Here is a 19,296-nt window from a genome sequence, read left to right on the forward strand (position 1 = left end):
ACAGCTATAAAAAAGTGAGCGACGTGGCAGGCACAGACCTTCGTACTTTTTATTTCTCTCTCTTCTTTTTAGGTTCTCTTGTTTTCTGTTCTGCATTCCGTTTCTTGTCTCTTTTTCTGACAGCTGTTACTTCTTTATCTGTCTCTTTTCTTCTGTCTACCTGTTCTGTTGCTCTTGTTTTCTTTTTTTCCTGCCTAATGTATCCTGTTCCATTTTTTCAGTTTTCTACGTCTACTTTCCCATTTTTTTTTTATTTTAAGTCTTATTTTTCATCATATTTTTCATTATTTGTTTTTTCAATTTTCATTCCCATTTTTCATGTTTTCTCTTTTATTTTTCCCTTTTTATCTTGTTATTTCCTTTCCTTCTCATTTTCATCTTCGTCTGTTACGTTATTTTTTAAATCCCGTTTTCTCGTCTTTTCTGTTATGTTTATTCTGTTTTTCTGTTCTGTTTTGTTTAGTTTTCTTTGATATCCTTCTTTCTCTCTTCTTTTCTTTTTTAGTTTCTCTTGTTTTCTGTGCTGTATTCTCTTTCTTGTCTCATTTTCCACTTTTTCTCCAGTTTTTCCCTTTTCCTGTCCTCTTTTACCTCTTTCTCTGTTTCTTTTTCTTCTGTTCTTGTCTCGTTGTTCGCCGTTTTCCTATCGTTTTTCTTCGTTTTCAGGCGTGTCATCTTTTTCTGTCTCGTTTTTGTCATTTTATATCCCGTTTCAATTTGTTTCGTTTTTCAACCTTCACTTTTTTTAACTTCTTTTCTATCTCGATTTTCGTTTTTGTCTGTTACGCTATTCCTTTTATTGTGTCTGACTTTCCTTGCTTTTCTGTTTTTATTTTTCAATTTATCTCGTATGCCTACCGTCAGGCTTGGCATACATTTTTCGCTTCGATTTTGCTCTTTTGATTACTGCATCTCAGCCAAGAAAAATTTGAAAAAGTGATGTATGGGGCGTTTGTAGAATTTGTTATTATCTACAATATTGCTGAAGTAAGCATTACTGCGCATTTTGTATTTATGGCGCTATAAGGCTGCTACCCTCTTGGTAGCAAAAAGAGCGCTCTTTTTGCTACCAACGGCATTGCTGCCCTACAGCGCCGTAAATACTAAAGATAAAACTTCACTTTCTTCAGCAATATTATAGATAATTACTAGCTCTACAAATGCTCCATACACCACTTTTTCAAATTCTGCTGGGCTGAGGAGCAGTAATCAAAAGAGCAAAATCAAAGCGAAAAGTGTATGCCAAGCCTACCTACCGTTATCATTTTTCTTTCTTTAAATTTTTCGTTTTCTGTTCCGTTTTTCTGTTTTTCTGTTCACGTACTTTTCCTTTTCTTTTCTTCCTTTTCTATCGCTTTATCCCGTTTTGCTCCTTTTCTGTTCGGTTTATCCTTATTTTCTTCGTTTGCTTTATGGTTTTCCTTTTTTCTCTCTGTTTTCTTCATTTCTCTTCCGTTCTTCATCTTATTCTGTTCAGTATTTTTGTTTTTGGCCTCGTTTTCTCTTCCGTTTTCTTCTACAATATTTTTTTTCCTCCCATTCTGTTCCGTTTGTTCTTTCTTTTCTTTCCTATTTTTTTACCTCTTTTTTCTGATTCTCTCTTTCGCGTTTTTCTCGTTTTATTCGGTTTATTCAGTTTTTCCGTCGTGCTCTTTTCCGTTTTTGCTCCTTCTGTCTCATTGTTCATTTCTTACTTCGTTTGCTGACGAGTAGCAAGAGACGGATTGCTTCTAGATCTATCAATAATCCATCTATGAATATGCAAAAAAATACTGACATTGTTATAAAAGACTTGCGTTGTTTGATTCTTGAGATATTTGTTTGCAAAATAGGTTAATATTTAGAAAAGCCGAATTTTTCAAACATAGCTCCAAAACAACAAAAAGTGGTGCAAACTATGCTAGCGCAGGAACCACAAAAAATGTGGTCATAAAAATTTTTTCATAAAAAAATTCAAACATGAAAAAATAGAACCATCGTTTCAAAAAAAAAAAATATGAAAACAAATTTTTTTAAAAAAATGCCCATGTGACAAAACATAATTTTCCGATGTTTCTTTGGAGTTTTCCACTATCACTTAACATAAAGTTGGACTTAAAAATGGAATTTAATTGGTTTTAAATTGCACTTGAAACCAGGGGTGACATTGCGCATCTCGTTTTGAGTGATTTTGGTTCGTTTCGACCACGTTAAACAAATGGGCGTCTCGAACGAAAATCACTCGAAACGAGATGCGCAATGTCACCCCAGACCTAAAGTTAGACTTGTTTTGCATTAAATGACCCAGGAAACAATCAATGATGGTTTTATTGCATTCTTATGATGATTTTTATGGCTAAAACAGGTCACGAAACCATCATAGGAGTGCAATAAAACTTAAATTGTTACTTGGGGGGAACGTGGCACCAGTTTGAGTATGCCAGTGATGACAGCTAGCTAAATCTGGCCAGGTAACTTTATAATTACGAATTCAAGCATTTTTCCGTACATAAACTTGATGTCAGTGGTCAGGAAAAGATGAAAGGCTCAGTCGTCAGTCCACAGCTACATATTCGTTGCCAGATCATGGTCTTCTTTGCGAATTTATCAGCAAACACGAACTTATGTTTGCCTGGCATATCGCCACGCCCAGTTTCGATGTGAAAATTTTGACCGGAAACTTGCTTGGAATCCATTTTCACGTAGGTTTCTTCGTCCATCAAAATACATTCGCTGAATTTCATCAAATCTTGCTCGTACAAAACACCTAGCACGCTTCTTGGCTACCAAATTCAGCTTCATAGGCTTCTCGAGCGAAGATATTCCACGTGGTTTGATAGTTGGTATCGTACCTTCTCGCCATAGCTCGGATGGTGACGCCAGGGTTGGACTTGACGCACTTCATTATCTTCCTCCTCAACTCTCGGTTCTTAGTTTCGTTTTTCTTGAAAGTTCTTTGCCGTTTTTCCACACCTAGTTTTTCCCTATATCCCTTCAGAACATTACACACAGTTGAGTTTGGCATTTTTAGCACTTCAGCCAACTTTGATCCAGATATCTGGATTTTTCAGATGTTTGTGCGAGATTTTTTTTACGTCTTTTGAGTTCTATTCTGTACTGCTACGCAACGTGGTGGAATATTTTTGCGAAACTTGCACCAGTTGCTCTTCATTAACATGTAAACAAAGTTATGTCAAATGATTCCAGTGCCTACCACAAGAGGCGTGCCGGTGACGCACGAGGGACGTCCAGATTTACTTTTAGTCAGACTTTCAATTGTTATTGATTCATAAGTTTATATACCATCCCTTCATTCAGCTAAGTTACACCAAGACAAGACTTAGTCTACACATAGCATAAATGGGGCAGCCACCATTGAAACTATTACTAAATTATTCTAAAAAACTTTCTCTGCCTCAAATTTTATCGATTGAAAAAGCTGTTTTTTTTTCAATACCGTGTAAACATCGAGCAACATTATTTGCACGAGATGGAGGAATCCATTCGGGAAGACAAAGGCATCTGAGTGGAAACACCGAACACCGCCGCGCCGCCGCTCGATTATTGGCAACCGCGGATGGCGGGGTGACGACAACGATGACGCCGTGCGTCGCCGCTGCTGCTACCACTGCCACATCGGCAGGAGGATGGCAACGCAGCAGCAGCAGCAACAACAACGGTGTGATCGTACTTTTTTATGTTGGTTGTTATTATTTTTATTATTTCGGAAAAAAGGTGGTAGGTACCTACTCGCCAGCTGTACATAACAAACAGTTTTTGCATTTGGTACCCTCTTCCCCCCTTACGTTTTTCTCCGGTTCGGGGTTTGTTGTCTGCTCTGGTGTGCTGGTGCAAGGCGGCGACGACGCCGCATCGATGACGGTGGCGTGGAAGCACGAGAGGACACCGCGTCTCGGTCGTTGCGCAGCACAATTTGCTCTCGGTTGGCGCAGGTCAGTGTCATCCAAGGGCGTGGGTCCGAGCCGAATGTCGGTTCTGTGTTCCATGGGTTATTTAGTTCTGGCAGGCAATGCTGATGCGTTGCAGCAGTGAGGCCATCAGTGATAAGGCGGAATGGGATGGGTGGGCATGACGGGAGATTGGCGGGGGAAAATAAAAGGGAAAAAGGTTAAATCCGGCCAGCCGAAGCGAATTCGAATGCTGGCTGGGTTGAGAGCCAAGTGTCGAACGGAGTGAGTGCGAGAACATTTTTGCCAAGGTGAAGGTGAGTAACCTTTGAAGGTTATTCCGCAGGAACATGCAATGGACTCTCCAAGGCCCGAGAGGATCAAACCGAACGGCGGGGCGGGATGGGAAATGCCCGAGGTAGTAGATTGTGTCTGTGGGTAAATATTACTGTACCACATTCAATTTTTTTTTCTTTCACATCGGCAGGGCAGGCAGGATCCGGGTGAGGCCCGGGCCTCACCGGGGGGAAAGTTGAATTTATTGCCCGTGATATAATGCAGTTTGTTTGAGCTTGCCGAGGTAATGAACTCCAATTGGAACTAACGCAATTGTTGATTCAGTTGTGTAGTTAGTTCTGAAGCGCGCTGTCTGGAACTGTGTACACTCACGCGCTCTGGTGCAGGTTGCAGTTGACACGGAAAGGGCTGTTGCAGCAAAGAACAAAGCACAATTAAATGATTTCAGTTGATGGGTTGGCCCGGCCCGGCCGGTATCTGATGGTGTGGTGAAATTATAATAAAAAAAATTGTAATTTCCCCTGACGATTGCGACGATAACGATAACTCAGCCACGTTACAGTCCGTGTGGGAATTGAAGCTATTTTATTTGAATGCGATAATTTGAAATCAAGTAATTTGCATTCGACATAGTTGAGTAGGTGATAATGCAAATCATGTTTACTGAAATTATTACAAATTTAGCTCTAAGCTACCGGCTAGAACAAATTTGAACTGAGTTAACAGAAGAAATTTTCGGTGAAATGAACGATAAGTTACAGCATTCCACAGCTGGAACGGTGAGACAACTGCTTAAGCCTTACTTCAATGACCTTCCTTTATCTTATTTTTCGCTGTTTTCCCTTCACACATTGTCCTATTCTGTTTGGACACTATCAACATTCATTGCTTTCTTCTACCGTTCCATCCGTCGATTGTATAAACTATCGTTGACCAAACTCGTGATTTTAGTCATGACGTTGAAATGCGGTCAGGCATAATTTGTTTTTTTTTTTGAAACGATGATTCTACAATTGATAAAGGGACGGTAAGGGAAAGTAATGAAGAAGGATTTTTTGGGAATGGAGAGGAAAGAGTGGAAAGGAAGGGGGGAGGGTAATAGGTACGCGTAACAAGTTGTCGTTGTGACTCCTATCCCTTACCGTCCCTTTATCAATTGTAGAATCATCGTTTCAAAAAAAATATATATACATGTATGCCTGACCGCATTTCAAGGTCATGACTAAAATCACGAATTTGGTCAATTCCATAGGAACGGAACCTTTCTCCGAAGACCCGCGCTGAGGAACGCGGACTAACACGCTTACGGACGAACAACGTCACACGCAGTACCTTGCAAGTCGTAAGGGTTTGCATAGTGTCGTCGTCCTGAAAGTAAAAACAAGTTAGATTAAAACTTCTCGGTCGGTGGTTTCTACAGTAGGTGGAGGAAGAGGCACAATTTGTGTCTAAAAATAGCCCAACTTTAAGCCAACCTAAGAAAAATTATAATTTATTTTTCTGTGATGGTGCTGAATGAACGTTGCATGTAGTATCTAAGTAATTCGAGCATCGGATTCAGAGTAGTCTCCGAGCGATTTCAGAACAGTTCCAGAGTAGGGGTTCCAGGGTATAGTTTCAAAGCCAAAGATTTCAAAGATTTTGAATAGTTTCAGAAAAGTTTCAGAGCAAATATATAGCAGCTTCAGAGCCATTTTTGAACAGTTTCATAGCAGTTTTACATCCTTTTTGCAAAGCAATTTCGAAAGACTTTCTGAACAGTTTTGAGCTGCCAATTTAGAGTTGTGTCCAAGCGATTTCCGAACAGTTCTCCAATAGGTTCAGAGGAATTTATGAACAGTAATAAGTTTCAGAGTAGCTTCTGAGCAATTAGAACAAGTTAGTAGTTTTAGACCAGTTTTAAACCAGTTCCGATGTAGCTTCGCATAGGTTTCAGAACATTTTCAAAGCAGTTTCTGAGTATATCCAGACAAGTTTCAGACCAAATTCTTAGCGCAGTTTCAGGATAGCTCATAGCGTCTCAGTAGCGATAACGTTGGTTTTCTGCATACTGGAAATCACACTTTAGACTAATATTAAAAATTATGTTTTCATATAGAATCCACTTCCCCACTCTTCCACCCGCCCAGTTAGCTTCGTGGTACGATACTGGTCTAACAAGCCAGTCGTCGTATGTTCGAATCTCGGCTAGACGGTGCTGCTAGATAGAGTTAGTAGGATTGTTGCACTAGCCCCGTAACTCCGTAGCTGTCCTGTACTCTAACAGCCGGCTGTGAAGTCTGTCGATAAAGAAGAATCAAGTCTTACAAAAACATTTAAGCCCAAGGCTTTGCTTTTTCCCCACTCTTCCACTCCACAGCTTCATGAAGTTGGTCATTCAAAAACATAAACAAGATATGATTCCATGAATTGGCATTCGTAGGTTTGGACCCCAAGATGCTCCACAGAATTCCAATCAATACAAGTTAAAAGTTATACTTGCATTCTCATGTCTCTATGCCTCAGCCATTTGGGTCAGGTTGCGAATTCTTTCGCGTTTTCTTCCGAGGGTACATTGCTGCATCGCATTTTTCTAACGAAAGCACTGCATGCAATCACTCTTTTTGTCTGAAACATGACTAAAACTAATTATCTTTTCTAATTATGCTGGGTAATTTGATCACTGCAGTGAATTTCGATCATAAAGTTGTAAATTTTCTCGAAGAACAATTTTAGCGTTACTGCTAACGACGATATTTTCTGACATATAAAGGTGCTATATAAGTACATATAAGTACATATAAGTGAACTACTTTATATTATTTCGTTGTCAAATATTATCGCTCTTTTGTGAATAATGGCGTAATCTACAGACATTTATAAAAAAATAACACAATGATCATAGTTATGCACAATGTTAAAAAATACATATCTATACTTATAAAAAAGGGTTTCTGTCTGTCTGTCTGTCCGTATGTTCCTTATAGAATCGAAAACTACTGAACCGATCGGCGTGAAAATTTGCATATAGGGGTTTTTGGGGCCAGGGAAGGTTCTTATGATGGTTAGAGACCCCTCCTCCCACTAAGAGGGGGGCTCCCATACAAATGAAACACAAATTTCTGCACAACTCGAGAATTAATCAAGCTAATAGAACAAAATTTGGCATGTGGGTGTTTTTGGAGGCAAAAATTTTTTCTATGATGAATAGGGACCCCTCCCCACTTTAGGAGGGGGGGGGGCTTCTATACAAATGAAATACAAATTTCCTCATAACTCGAGAACTAATCCAGCAAATAGAACAAAATTTGGCATGTGAAAGTTTTCGAGAGCAAGAATATTTTCTATGGCGAATTAGGACCCCTCCCCACTTTAAGAGGGGGGGCTCCTATCCAAACGAAATACAAATTTTCTCATAACCCGAGAACTAATCAAGCAAATGGAACCAAATTTGGCATGTGGGTGTTTTTGGAGGCAAAATTTTTTTCTATGATGAATTGGGACCCCTCCCTACTTTAGGAAGGGGGGATCCTATACAAATGAAATACAAATTTCCTCATAACTCGGGAACTAATCAAGCAAATGGAACAAAATTTGGCATGTGAAAGTTTTCGAGGGCAAGAATATTTTCTATGGCGAATTAGGACTCCTCCCCACTTTGAGAGGGGGGCTCCTATATAAACGAACTACAAATTTCCTCATAACTCGAGAACTAATCAAGCAAATAGAACCAAATTTGGCATGTGGGTGTTTTTGGAGACAAAATTTTTTTCCATGATGAATTGGGACCCCTCCCCATATCAGGAGGGGGGCTCCTTTACAAATGAAATACAAATTTCCTCATAACTCGAGAACTAATCAAGCAAATGGAACAAAATTTGGCATGTGAAAGTTTTCGAGGGCAAGAATATTTTCTATGGCGAATTAGGACCCCTCCCCACTTTAAGAGGGGGGCTCCTTTACAAACGAAATACAAATTTCCTTATAACTCGAGAACTAATCAAGCAAATGGAACCAAATTTGGCATGTGGGTGTTTTTGGAGACAAACATTTTTTCTATGATGAATTGGGACCCCTCCCCACTTTAGGAGGGGGGGGCTCCTGTATCAATGAAATACAAATTTCCTAATAACTCAAGAACTAATCAAGCAAATGGAACCAAATTTGGCATGTGGGTGTTTTCGGAGACAAAAATATTTTCCATGATGAATTGGAACCCCTCCCCACTTTAGGAGGGGTATATATACAAAGGGTCCTATACAAATGAAGATCAAGTAAATGGAACAAAATTTGACATGTAAGTGGTTTTGGAGGCAAATTTTTTTCTATGGTGAATTGAGACCCCTCTCCTCTTTAGAAAGCGAATTATGACCCATCTCCCTTTTAAGAGGGGGGGCTTCTACACAAATGAAATACAAATTTCTTCATAATTCGAGAACTAATCAAGCAAATGGAGCCGATTTGGCATGGAGATTTTGGAGTCTTGAATTTATTTTATGATAGAGACCGTTCACCCCTGTGGTAGGCGGATATGGACTCTTATACAAATAAAACAGAATTTTTTGCGAAACTCAAAAACTAATCGAACTCGAGAAATTCGAGACTCTTCCATAAAACATTAGTCAATAACAAGACCCCAAAAGCTATCTATAGTAACACTAGATCATTCAGGACGAGACGGCCGCGAGTGTTACCGGTGACCCGCCGTTGAAAGCGCCGCCCATTGGGGGGATGCAACTCCCCGCAGAAATCACTACTGTCTAGGTTTATTTGTTTTCCTAGGTCTACCTGGGTTTCCTGGAACGAGCGACAGCGAGTAAGGAGAGGATCGCGAAATGGTACTTTCCACAAAAAAGTTTTCCGTGAAATGGTACATTCCGCTTAAGGTTTTTCGCAAAGTGATATTCGGCGAAATGTTGTACAATCATGGCGAATATTACTATCCGCTTTCTGGCTATGCAATGAGGGAACAGGGGAGTTGTTTTCTATTTTACTGTGAGCAAAAATTGCAAATTTGTATATTAAAATACCCATTCCTGGTAACTAATAAGCATTAACATAAGCAGCAAATCAGCGTATCTGGCATTTTATAATGCACGTTGTTGTATATTAGCTTTTTGACTGCAAAGGTGTTGTAAATTGGCATCTAAAATTGTATTCAAATTCTTCGTGTCGGTAATTAGCTGTAAATTAGCATTGTTAGCACTATAAAAAGGTTATCAGTAAAGTAGCTGTATATTTTGCCAAAATAGCATTTAAGTAGCATTTAAGGCGACTTAAATGCTTATTGGCCTACATTTGAATAGCATTGGTGATGCTTATTGGTTACCTGGGATGCTTTTATAGTTACGTAACTGCCAAAATGAATCATCTAAGGTTGAACTCCTCAGAAACTTGCAAAACTCGAGTTTGTGACAAAGATCATCCGAGATTCATGATTTATGTACAACACAGGTTAATTTGTGGCAATACGAAGTTTGTCGGGTCAGCTAGTACCTATATATAACGAAAAATGCGTAGAATTTTTCCTTTTATCCTTTCAATGTTTGACCAACAAGAAAAGTACTGTCAATTTGACTGCCACCCCCAAATAGAACCCATATTTCAGAGGAAGGGAGAACTCATTTTGTTAGGCAAATGCAAAACAAATGTAACACAAGTAATTCCACTTGTGAATGGATAGAATAGAAAAAAAAACGTTCGACGTATAGCTATCATAGGTATGTGTAGTAGAACTGCGCACCGGTTTCAGGTTTCCCACTACGGAAGCTTCAGCGTGCTTCACCATCCGACAGGTGCCATGACCTACGGTAAGCGTAAAAAACTTCACTGTCACCGCAATCCCTTTATGCTTTTACCGTCGTAGTACAGTTCTATAGACACCATACATGTCTGGGCATGGGGGGTTGCTGGGCTCGTTAACCCAATTATAGAGAAAACCGTGTTGCATCACATGCACACGCACGCACGCTTTCCCGTTTCCCGGACGAACCAACCGAAGACCGCAGGAAAACACTAATAACGAAACCCTAGGAAAGCTTTTCAGCCAGCAGCGAGCGGTGCGGTCTAACGACGTGTAGTATTTTACAATTCGGTTGCTTGTTAAATATACTTCCGTGAAATGCAATACCCCCTTCCTCCCGGGCGGTGGAAAATACCCTCGCGGTAAATCGAGTTTTACGGTTTAACTTTTACACGGGACATGAAAAATCCAACGTATTTTTGCTGAAATGTGATTTTGACTTTCGGTAAATTGGTTTAGACAGAACACTAAAAGCAGAACAAAAAACTGATAAAAATCACAGTCCTACCACCCGGTTGACTTAGGTAATGGTACCTTATTGGGGATCGCCTGTCAAACCGAACGGTGGCAATTTCACGATTGGGCGGTTCATTGGTCTACATTTAGCATTACGGTACGGCTCTGCGCCCATTCCCGATCCGTCCGAGCTGGTTGTTTTGCGATACTGACGATGATTTCGATCGGTTTGCAAACCTAGAACTGCGTCGTGTTTTTTTCTTCTGTTTCCAATGGACTGGAAGCCCAACCCGATTCGGGGTCAGACGAAGTTAATCAGCCGTGGCGTAGGAAATGCAGAGCGAGAAAAAAAAAACAAAAACCTTACATTTGCCTCATACCTTTCACAATCGGAAGCCGAACGAACCCCGGTCGGCGAAAAGTTCAAGGTTACAATCAATCTACCGACCGCCACCCCGTACCGTGCCGATGAAGTCCAACCAACTGTTGCCAATTGGCAGCAATATTAACGAGACAACAAAAGTACCGGGCCCTCGTAGGAGTAGTAAGTCCGATTATAGGGCTCTCTAGAGTGCTGGCTTTATGAGGAGTCGTGACTTTGCCATGGTTACCGACATTAACGGGTTGCTGGTGATTGGGCAGTCAGTAGGATGGGCAGCTAGCAGCAGCTAAGCTCTCTCTAGCTAATGCTTCCCGGCTGCGCCTTTTTGTGCTTCCCACTGACTGACTGACTGCACTGATTGGTGCCGCGAATGCGATAGTGAACTTTAAAAGACGTAGGATCTGCACAGTCCGTCTGTAAAGGAGCGCAGCAGGACTTGGTAGCTATAAAAGGAGAAATCAATCCGGTAAATGGCAGATGATGCAATTATATTGTTGATGGTTTGCAAATGAGTACTGTTTGCAGCTGGCTGCAACGATAAATATGCACCTAGATAGAGTTGTTTCGCTGGTAAGGCGTTCCTCGCGAATTGATTCCGGAATGATATTCCTCGATTCAGTTGTAAATTTCAAATCCTGATTGAAAATATCGTTTCGCACTGTTGGTTCGCCACTTTCAATTCCAAACAAATGCTTTACAACAAACAATATAATATTCTAGGCAAACAAATAATATGTCGAAAGTCGAAAAACTAGGATACACTGACCAGGATAATCTAATCTAATCAATCACATGATCTTAATTTGTAACATGATTTCATGAAGCGTGAACAACAATCTTTTGACATGGGATTATGTCTTATGGAAAGTGATTGGAGTGAGCTGAAGATCTAAAAGCGGAGAAAGAATTTTAATAAGTTTCTAACAGCTTTCTGCACGCTCTGATTCGAACTGTTTTGAAACTGTTCAGAAACTAGTCTGAAATGGCTTTTAAGCTAACTTGAAACTGCTCTGAAACGTCTTAAAAGCTGCTTTGAAACTACTCACAAATTGCTCGAAACTGGTCCGAAACCGTGTAGAAGTTATTCTGAATCTACTAATAAGCCGTTTTGACATTGCTCTGAAGCTGCTTTCAAAATTACTCTGATAACGTTCTGAAACCTATCCAAGACAACTTAGAAACTGCTCTGAATTTGTTCTGAAACTTGTCTAAAACTGCATTGAAACTTCTCAGAAACTTTTATGAAGCTACCTTGGAACTGTTTTGAAACTACACTAAAACTGCTCATAAACTGTTTTGAAATTACTCAGACTCTGCTTCGAGGGTACTCGGCAACTGTTTTAAGACTTCGAAAAATGCTTAGAAAATGTTTAGAAACTTTTTAAAGCTACTCTGAAATTTCTCAGAAATTGCTTTGACTGCTTAGGGTTGGTCTAAAATTAGTTTGAAACTGACCAAGAACCGTTCTATTCTGAAACGGCTGTGAAACTTTTTAGAAGCTACTTAAAAACTACCATTAAATTGCTTTGCAACTACATTGAAATTTTTTGAAAATTGCTCTGAAATTTACCGAACCTGCTCTAAAATTGCTCTAAAACCTCTTTGGAGCTACTCTGAAACTGTCGACTACTTTTAATATGCACGGAATCCGCTCTGGAAGTGCTCTGGAACCGCTGTAAAATTAGTCTGAAACAGATGTAAAACTGCTTAGAAAGGTTATTTACTCTGAATCAGGGCTCTTCCGAAAATGCTCGGAAACTGCTCTGAACTCGCCAAGACACAGTTCTGAAATTCTTCTGAAATGGTTCTAAAATTGAAACGGACAAAAACTGCTTAGAAACTGTTCTGAAACCGTTCCAAAATTGCTCTAAAACTGCTTCGAATATGGTCTAAAACTTGTCTGGAACTACTCAGAAACTGCTTTGAAACTGTTCTGAAACTTCTGCGAAGCTACATCGGAACTAGTTTAAAACTACTAATTTGTTTTGATTATTCAGAAGCTACTTTGAAACTTATTACTGTTCTTAAATTCCTCTGGAGATGTTCGGGAACAGTTCAGAAATCGCTTGAACACTACTACATATCGGGGCCTCAAAATTGCTCAGAAACTCTTTTGAAACTGTTCTGCAAAAAGGATGCAAAACTGCTATGGAACTGCTCTGAAACTGTTCAAAAATGGTTCTGAAGCTGCTATAAAAATGTTTTGAAGCTGCTATAAAATTGCTCTGAAACTTCTTACAAACTGGCCTGAAATAGTTCTAATAGTTCTAAAACTAATCAAAATCTGCTCTAAATGACTTTGAAGCTCTACTGATATGGCTCTGAAATTGAAACGGATGAATACTGCTTAGAAACTGTTCTAAAATTGCCCGAAAACTGCAATGGAATCACGCAGTAACTGTACTATGAATTTGGTCTGAAACTTGTCTGAAACTACTCAGAAACTTCTTCGAAACTGCTCTGAAACTTCTGCGAGACTGCGAACTACTCTAAAATTGCTTTAGAACCTATCAGAAACTGCTTTGATTGCTCAGAAGCTACTCTGAAACTGATTACTGTTCTAAAATTCCTTTGAAGCTACTTTAAAACTGCGTTCGTAGAAACTTAAACTAGGACATCGCTCTGACACTAATCAAAGCCGGCAACATAAAACTGCTCAAAACTTCTTTTGAAATTGAAAACAAGAAAAACTGCTCTGAAATTACCCTGAAACTGCATTAAAATTGGTCTGAAACTTGTCCGAAAATACTCAAGAACTGATTTGAAACTGCTCTAAAAGTTCTCAGAAGCTATAGATATGAAACTGATTACTGTTCTAAAATTCATTCAAAGCTACTGAGTTTCAGAAATTACTTTGGAACTAGTTTGAAACAGCACTGAAATCGGTCGGATGCTCAAAACTGGTCAGAAGTTCTTCTGAAATTGCTCTTAGAATTAGAAACTGCTTTGAAAATATTCAATTCAGCAGCTTGTTTGAAACTACTTAAAAACTGTCTTGAAACTGCTCTGAAACCTCTACGACGCTATTCTGGAACTACTACTACTACTACTTCAAAACTAACCTAAAACTACTCTAAAACGTCTCAGAAACTGCTTTAAATTTGAATAACGCTTTAAAACTGGTAACAGTTCTGAAGTTTCCTAGAAGTTATTCTGATACTGTCCAGAAACTGTGCTGAAATAACTCTGGAATTATTCTGAAACTGTTTGGAAATCGCTTAAACTACTCTGAATCTACAGCTTGAAAGTGCTCAGAAACTGTTCTGAAACTTGCTTAAAGCTGCTTTGAATTCGCTTCTAAACTTCTCAGAAGCTACTCCAAAACTGTTGCTAACTTGCAAGGCAACTACTCTAAAAATGCTGTAAAATTTCTCAGAAGCTAGTTTAAAACTGCATAATAATTTGCTATGTAACTGCTCTCAAATTTCTGCTCTGAAATAGCTTAAGATTGCAAAACCGCTTGAAAACTGTTCGTACTCTGAAACCGTTCTGAAATTTCTCTGAAACTGTTTAGAAACTGCTTTGAAATTGCTCAACTTGCACTGAAACTTTTACAAAACTACCATGAAACTGCTTTAGAATTGTTCAATAACTTCTCACAAACTATTCTCGAACTGTTCTGATTGCTCAGAAGCTGTTTTGAGACAGATTACTGTTCAGCAGTTCCATTGAAGCTACTCTGCAGTTGGGCAGAAATTGTACTGCAATTACTCTGAAGCTGTTGAAATCACTCAGAGTTTTACTTTGAATCTGCTGCACGAAACACTTAAAGCTGCTTTGTATCCGCTCAAAAAACTCTCAAGTTACTCTAAAACTTCTATCAAATTGCTCTGCATCTGCCACTGAAGCTTCTACAATTTTTGCAATAAGTAAATTGATTGTATAAAAGTAGCTCCAGTCTCCAGTGCAATTTTAAGTCCAATCTAAAGCTTCAAAGCTGTGTACAAACTTAATAAGCGTTGCTTCTATTTCCCCTCGTTTCCCTTTCTTACCTAATTTTCAGCTCTTAGCCTTTCATATCTTGTCTCGTCATGAACATACTACCCAAGCAGCACAGTTTTCGCCCTTTATGTTGCAACAACCTATTTTATGACTAGAATTAGTAATATATCCGTTGCTACAACTGATTTGTAACAACCGTGCTAGTCGGGTATCAACACTTTTGTTACATTTTTCTTATTTTCACCTTCTGCTTAGTAGTGACCCAAGGATGGGGGCCCCGACCCTCTTGTCTACCAGCCGCTTGTACAACTGCAATCGATTAAGCTGCAATAGAAACACTGCCCCTTTTACTTATTTAAGCCTACCCCATCTTGTTAGGTACCGCTCCTTCTTTTGTCAATCCTTCTATGCTGATTCCCGTATGGCAAAGAAGACATGTGTAAAGTTTTATGAAGAACCGACCAGGTGTTTCAGAGTTATGGCGGAACACCTCACTTTGCTCACCGGTCCTATTCTTGTCCTATTATCACCGGCCCATCAAATCCAAGTCCAATAGAACGTTAGATTTAGTTCCAATTTCAGTTTCAATTTTAGGTCCGATTTCCAATTCAAGTTCAATGCTTTTATAGTGCTTTTTGTGTCTTTTTTTTGGTTCATCATCTCTTGTTTCGACTGGGGTATGAAATGGGGAAGGCAAATGAGGAAGCGTCCAACATAGCTCTAGCCATCCCAGGCCCCTACCTATCGGCTCCACGTGGCCTTACCCGGTAATGCCCTATTGAGTAGCCAAACTAGGAGGTGCGATACTGGGTTGTTCTCGGTTGTCTGATCTCATAACTGCGGGTTTGGGTGACGGCGGAGCCACACGAGCTTGTTAGTAGGTATAGGTAAGCTTAACGGGTGGCAATTTTTTTCTCAAACTGTCAAAAAAGACAAACATACATGATGAAGATCTGATTTATCGAAATTAAAGATCCGTAATCGGCTGTTCGGCGAAGCTTTCGTTTGACGTCGAAACAGGAGCGTTGTTCGGCCGTCATGTCAACTTTGCGAATGCATCTCTTGATTCTACTAATCAACTTAAAATCCCGAAGAAATCTTCGATTGGGCGTACACTCATAAAAATCAGCACGTCAAGTTTACGTGAAAACATACGTAATTCTCATCCATCACACTTTTCATGTAATTTTCACGTGAATTATTGGTAACTCGCACTCATACTAACCAGTTTACGTGCGATGCTGGTAAATTTTATCAACTTTCTCATTGACTAGTACATGAAGTTCACGTAAGTTGCTGTACAGAAGTTTACATGATTTTTCACGTGGATGCGACGTGTCGATTTTTTTGAGTGTACTGAGGCAAATTTTTCGGGTCGTGGTTTTTGGATAAAATGGGATCGAATGGGTATTTGGGAACGATTGTGTTTTGCGGCGTAAACACGTATTGCCCATCTGCATGATGTTTTTGTAGAAACGGGATCAAAATTATCTTCAAACATTTGTCTGGTGCATCTTAATTGATTGCCAAACCAGAGGGCTTGTTGTTGAAGAAACGAGAAAGAGAACGATGTCCTTCTGCGTCCATAAGTTTCTTCCACTACCTTGTTTGCGAATAGTTGTCGGGCTTAGGATATAGTAAACAGTCGAAGCTGCAACATATTTGCTTTTTAAATGTTGTACCGTATACTTTTTGCCGAGATTTCTGTTGCAGTTCGTAGAAGTATACAATGCGCTCCCGAAATGCTTCTTGTTTCGACGTCATTTTTAGCAAAACTGGGCAAGCGTAAACAAAACAAAAAATATTAACAAAAAGAGGAGACATACTCTCATTTCTCTCTGAGCTCGTTTGTTGTAGTTTGTTGTAAAATTGTAGTTGGCACCCATTGAAATAAGTTATTTTAATTATTTGTTTCATTTTAGCTCATGGAGCACCTCCAACTACAGTGAAAACTCTAGCCGAAAAAAATTTAAATAATGCTCATGGATACCAGAAGAAAAATTAAATTAATAATGGAAGCTCTAATGGAAACTCAAATGATGCAACTCTATTCCATTCGAAGGACTGCTGGTGAGATTGTTCTATTTTCCCATATATCTTCATATCTATCTTCTATCTATCTTCTATATATATAAGAGCCTTGTCTGTAGCCAAAACAAGGGGCGCAATATATTTGCGTGGTAGCAATCGCCCACATTAAGCAAAGACTTAAACCAATCGTACCAGATTGCATACAAGACGAGCAAAAGTATCGTTGTTGCACCTCATTGAGTTACATAGCGTTAGCGTTACATAGCGCACCTCCGATTTGCTCTCAATTAGACGCGAGGCGACGCACGCGGGTTACAGCTAGTATTGTATATTCATATAACACACATTTTATTACATTGCCATAAACTAAATGAGAGGGACCATCAGGGTATCGAATGAATCGAAGACTGGATGAGGGATGTGGTAACCAGCCCAAGTCATATAAGGTCGGAGAGGATTTTGACGCGTTCTTCTAGCACACAAATCATCACGCAAGATAAGTTTTCATGGCGAAGTTATGTATCTAGAAACCGGAGGTCTACACTGCTGGAAGGAGTGTCTTATATTTACTCGCACACGCGTACTCGTTCTAATGCACACGCCGGCTTAAGGTGGAGTCTCGCTCTTATTTATTCATGCATTGCGACGAAACTTTGCGAGTGTGTATTTAGCTTACAGTTACGGTTGTCGCACTCTCTCGGCATTGCAACCCGAGCAGCTGATACCGATCACTCGTGAGGGCTCGCCCTCCCAACGGCGAGTAAAATCGAGGGCGTAAGATAAAGCAGAAAAAGTAACGTAAAATTTGCATTTCAGTGTGCCGCTAGCCCTTGCGGGCAGCTGGTTGCTCACGAGTTGTTTGCCTTGTGAGCGGGTTATGCAGAAAGCAGGTTATGCGCTACGAAGCTCACACAGTAACGGAGGCTTTTTGTCGTACGCGTGTGTCAATGGCATAAGCGTTGGGTGCTATGTTTCTCATACTCGCTCGCGTGAGAGAAGGCATCGTTTGCTTCTCGTTCGCTTTGCAACATTGTTTTCGGATTCGCTTTAATTTAATTTTCAATGTAAAAGCACCCCGGGACAAGTGGGAATACGAGGTAAGTGGAAACGAGGCTCGTAATTCGCTTCAACCTCATTTTCTCTAATTCAACCTTTCTAGAAATAAAAGATACAACTCCAACGTATACAGTTAAAACCTTACATTATTTATAATTGGCATTCCAAACACCAAAATTGAAATTTAAACTTGAGCATCATTTTCAATTTGCGTTGTGAGTTAAACCACCTTTCTATAAATCATATTTTGGTCGTTCTTAATTCAGTATCAATTGACTATCAGAGCGATATGAATGAAAATAGGTAAAGAATTACTAGCATCTAACTGGTACGATGAACCAGAATAAATGTATACAACAAATTTTGGAACAAAGGCATCGCTAGTTGTAAAATATGGTTATTCTTTTCAAGAATAACTTCATTAAAATATAAGATAATATAATTTTCTGTTACATGCGTATTCGTACGAGACATCAATTTTAATTAGATTTTAGTGACTGATCGAGAAAACTGGTTGAAGGGAAGGGGTGGTTGTGCAATTCTTCGATATGATTTACTTTCAGGACATCAACTTCGTCTAGATTCTCTAGAATAATAGCTTGGTTTCTTTTTACTGAAACCGAAGCCAACAAAACCGCAGGTGTATAATTTTGTCGTCTGGAGAAAGGGAAGCAAATTTGCGCTTGCAAGTGATTGGTTGAAAACTGAAAATTGAAAAATTTAACTTTTCAATCAGTTTTGACTGCTTAACAATTGTATAATGGTTACAATCATCAAGCAACAAAATTGCTGGACATTTTTTGCCTTCCTTTTGAGTTCATTACTGTTCTGTTTGCATTTTTACAAAGTGCTACCCTGTTAGTAAACAAAGACGAAGTCCTACGTGAAAACTTTTTCAGTTTTACAAGTCAATGTCATCAAATCAACTGAACAATTAAATCATGAAAAGATGTATAATCAAATTTGAATAGTCATTCGCCTGTATGTCGTCTTATTAGTTTTTATTGTTTTCTGAAAATCAACAATACCACTTTCCAACAGCCAAGGTGACCCTCATCGGATTTTATCAACAATCAATAAACGTATTACCCACCCAGCCAGGCAGCAGCGGCAAGACCAACATGTCGAACGAAAGGTCATTCAAAACATGACAACAAACAGAAACGCAGAAAGCTTCAATCCACCGCGATCCAACCAACCAGCGAGCGAGCAAGCGAGCGAACGATCAGATCAACCAACAACCCACCGACTTCTTCGGGTTTGCTAGCTTGGCTGCCTGCCTGCCTGCCTGCCTGGGTGCCAACATTGATCTTGAAAGTCAGTGGGTTCGCCGCCCAACAACTGGATCGAATGCATGCAGCAATGCCAGGCTGCGAGCAAGGCAGAAGTATAATAGTCAGTGAACGTGAGCCTGAGCTGAGCGTACGATCGTTTAATTGACATTTCATGTTCAGACTGGGACT

The 19,296-nt window shown here is 39.6% G+C and overlaps 1 protein-coding gene across 3 annotated transcripts in view; it reads right to left on the reverse strand.

Annotated features, from left to right (window-relative positions):
* LOC128734326 (ecdysone receptor) overlaps positions 1–19,296 on the reverse strand; it is a 599,356-nt gene that overhangs the window by 337,366 nt on the left and 242,694 nt on the right. The window lies entirely within an intron of this gene.

Source organism: Sabethes cyaneus, chromosome 2 (assembly GCF_943734655.1).
Source record: "Sabethes cyaneus chromosome 2, idSabCyanKW18_F2, whole genome shotgun sequence".
Taxonomy (NCBI): domain Eukaryota; kingdom Metazoa; phylum Arthropoda; class Insecta; order Diptera; family Culicidae; genus Sabethes; species Sabethes cyaneus.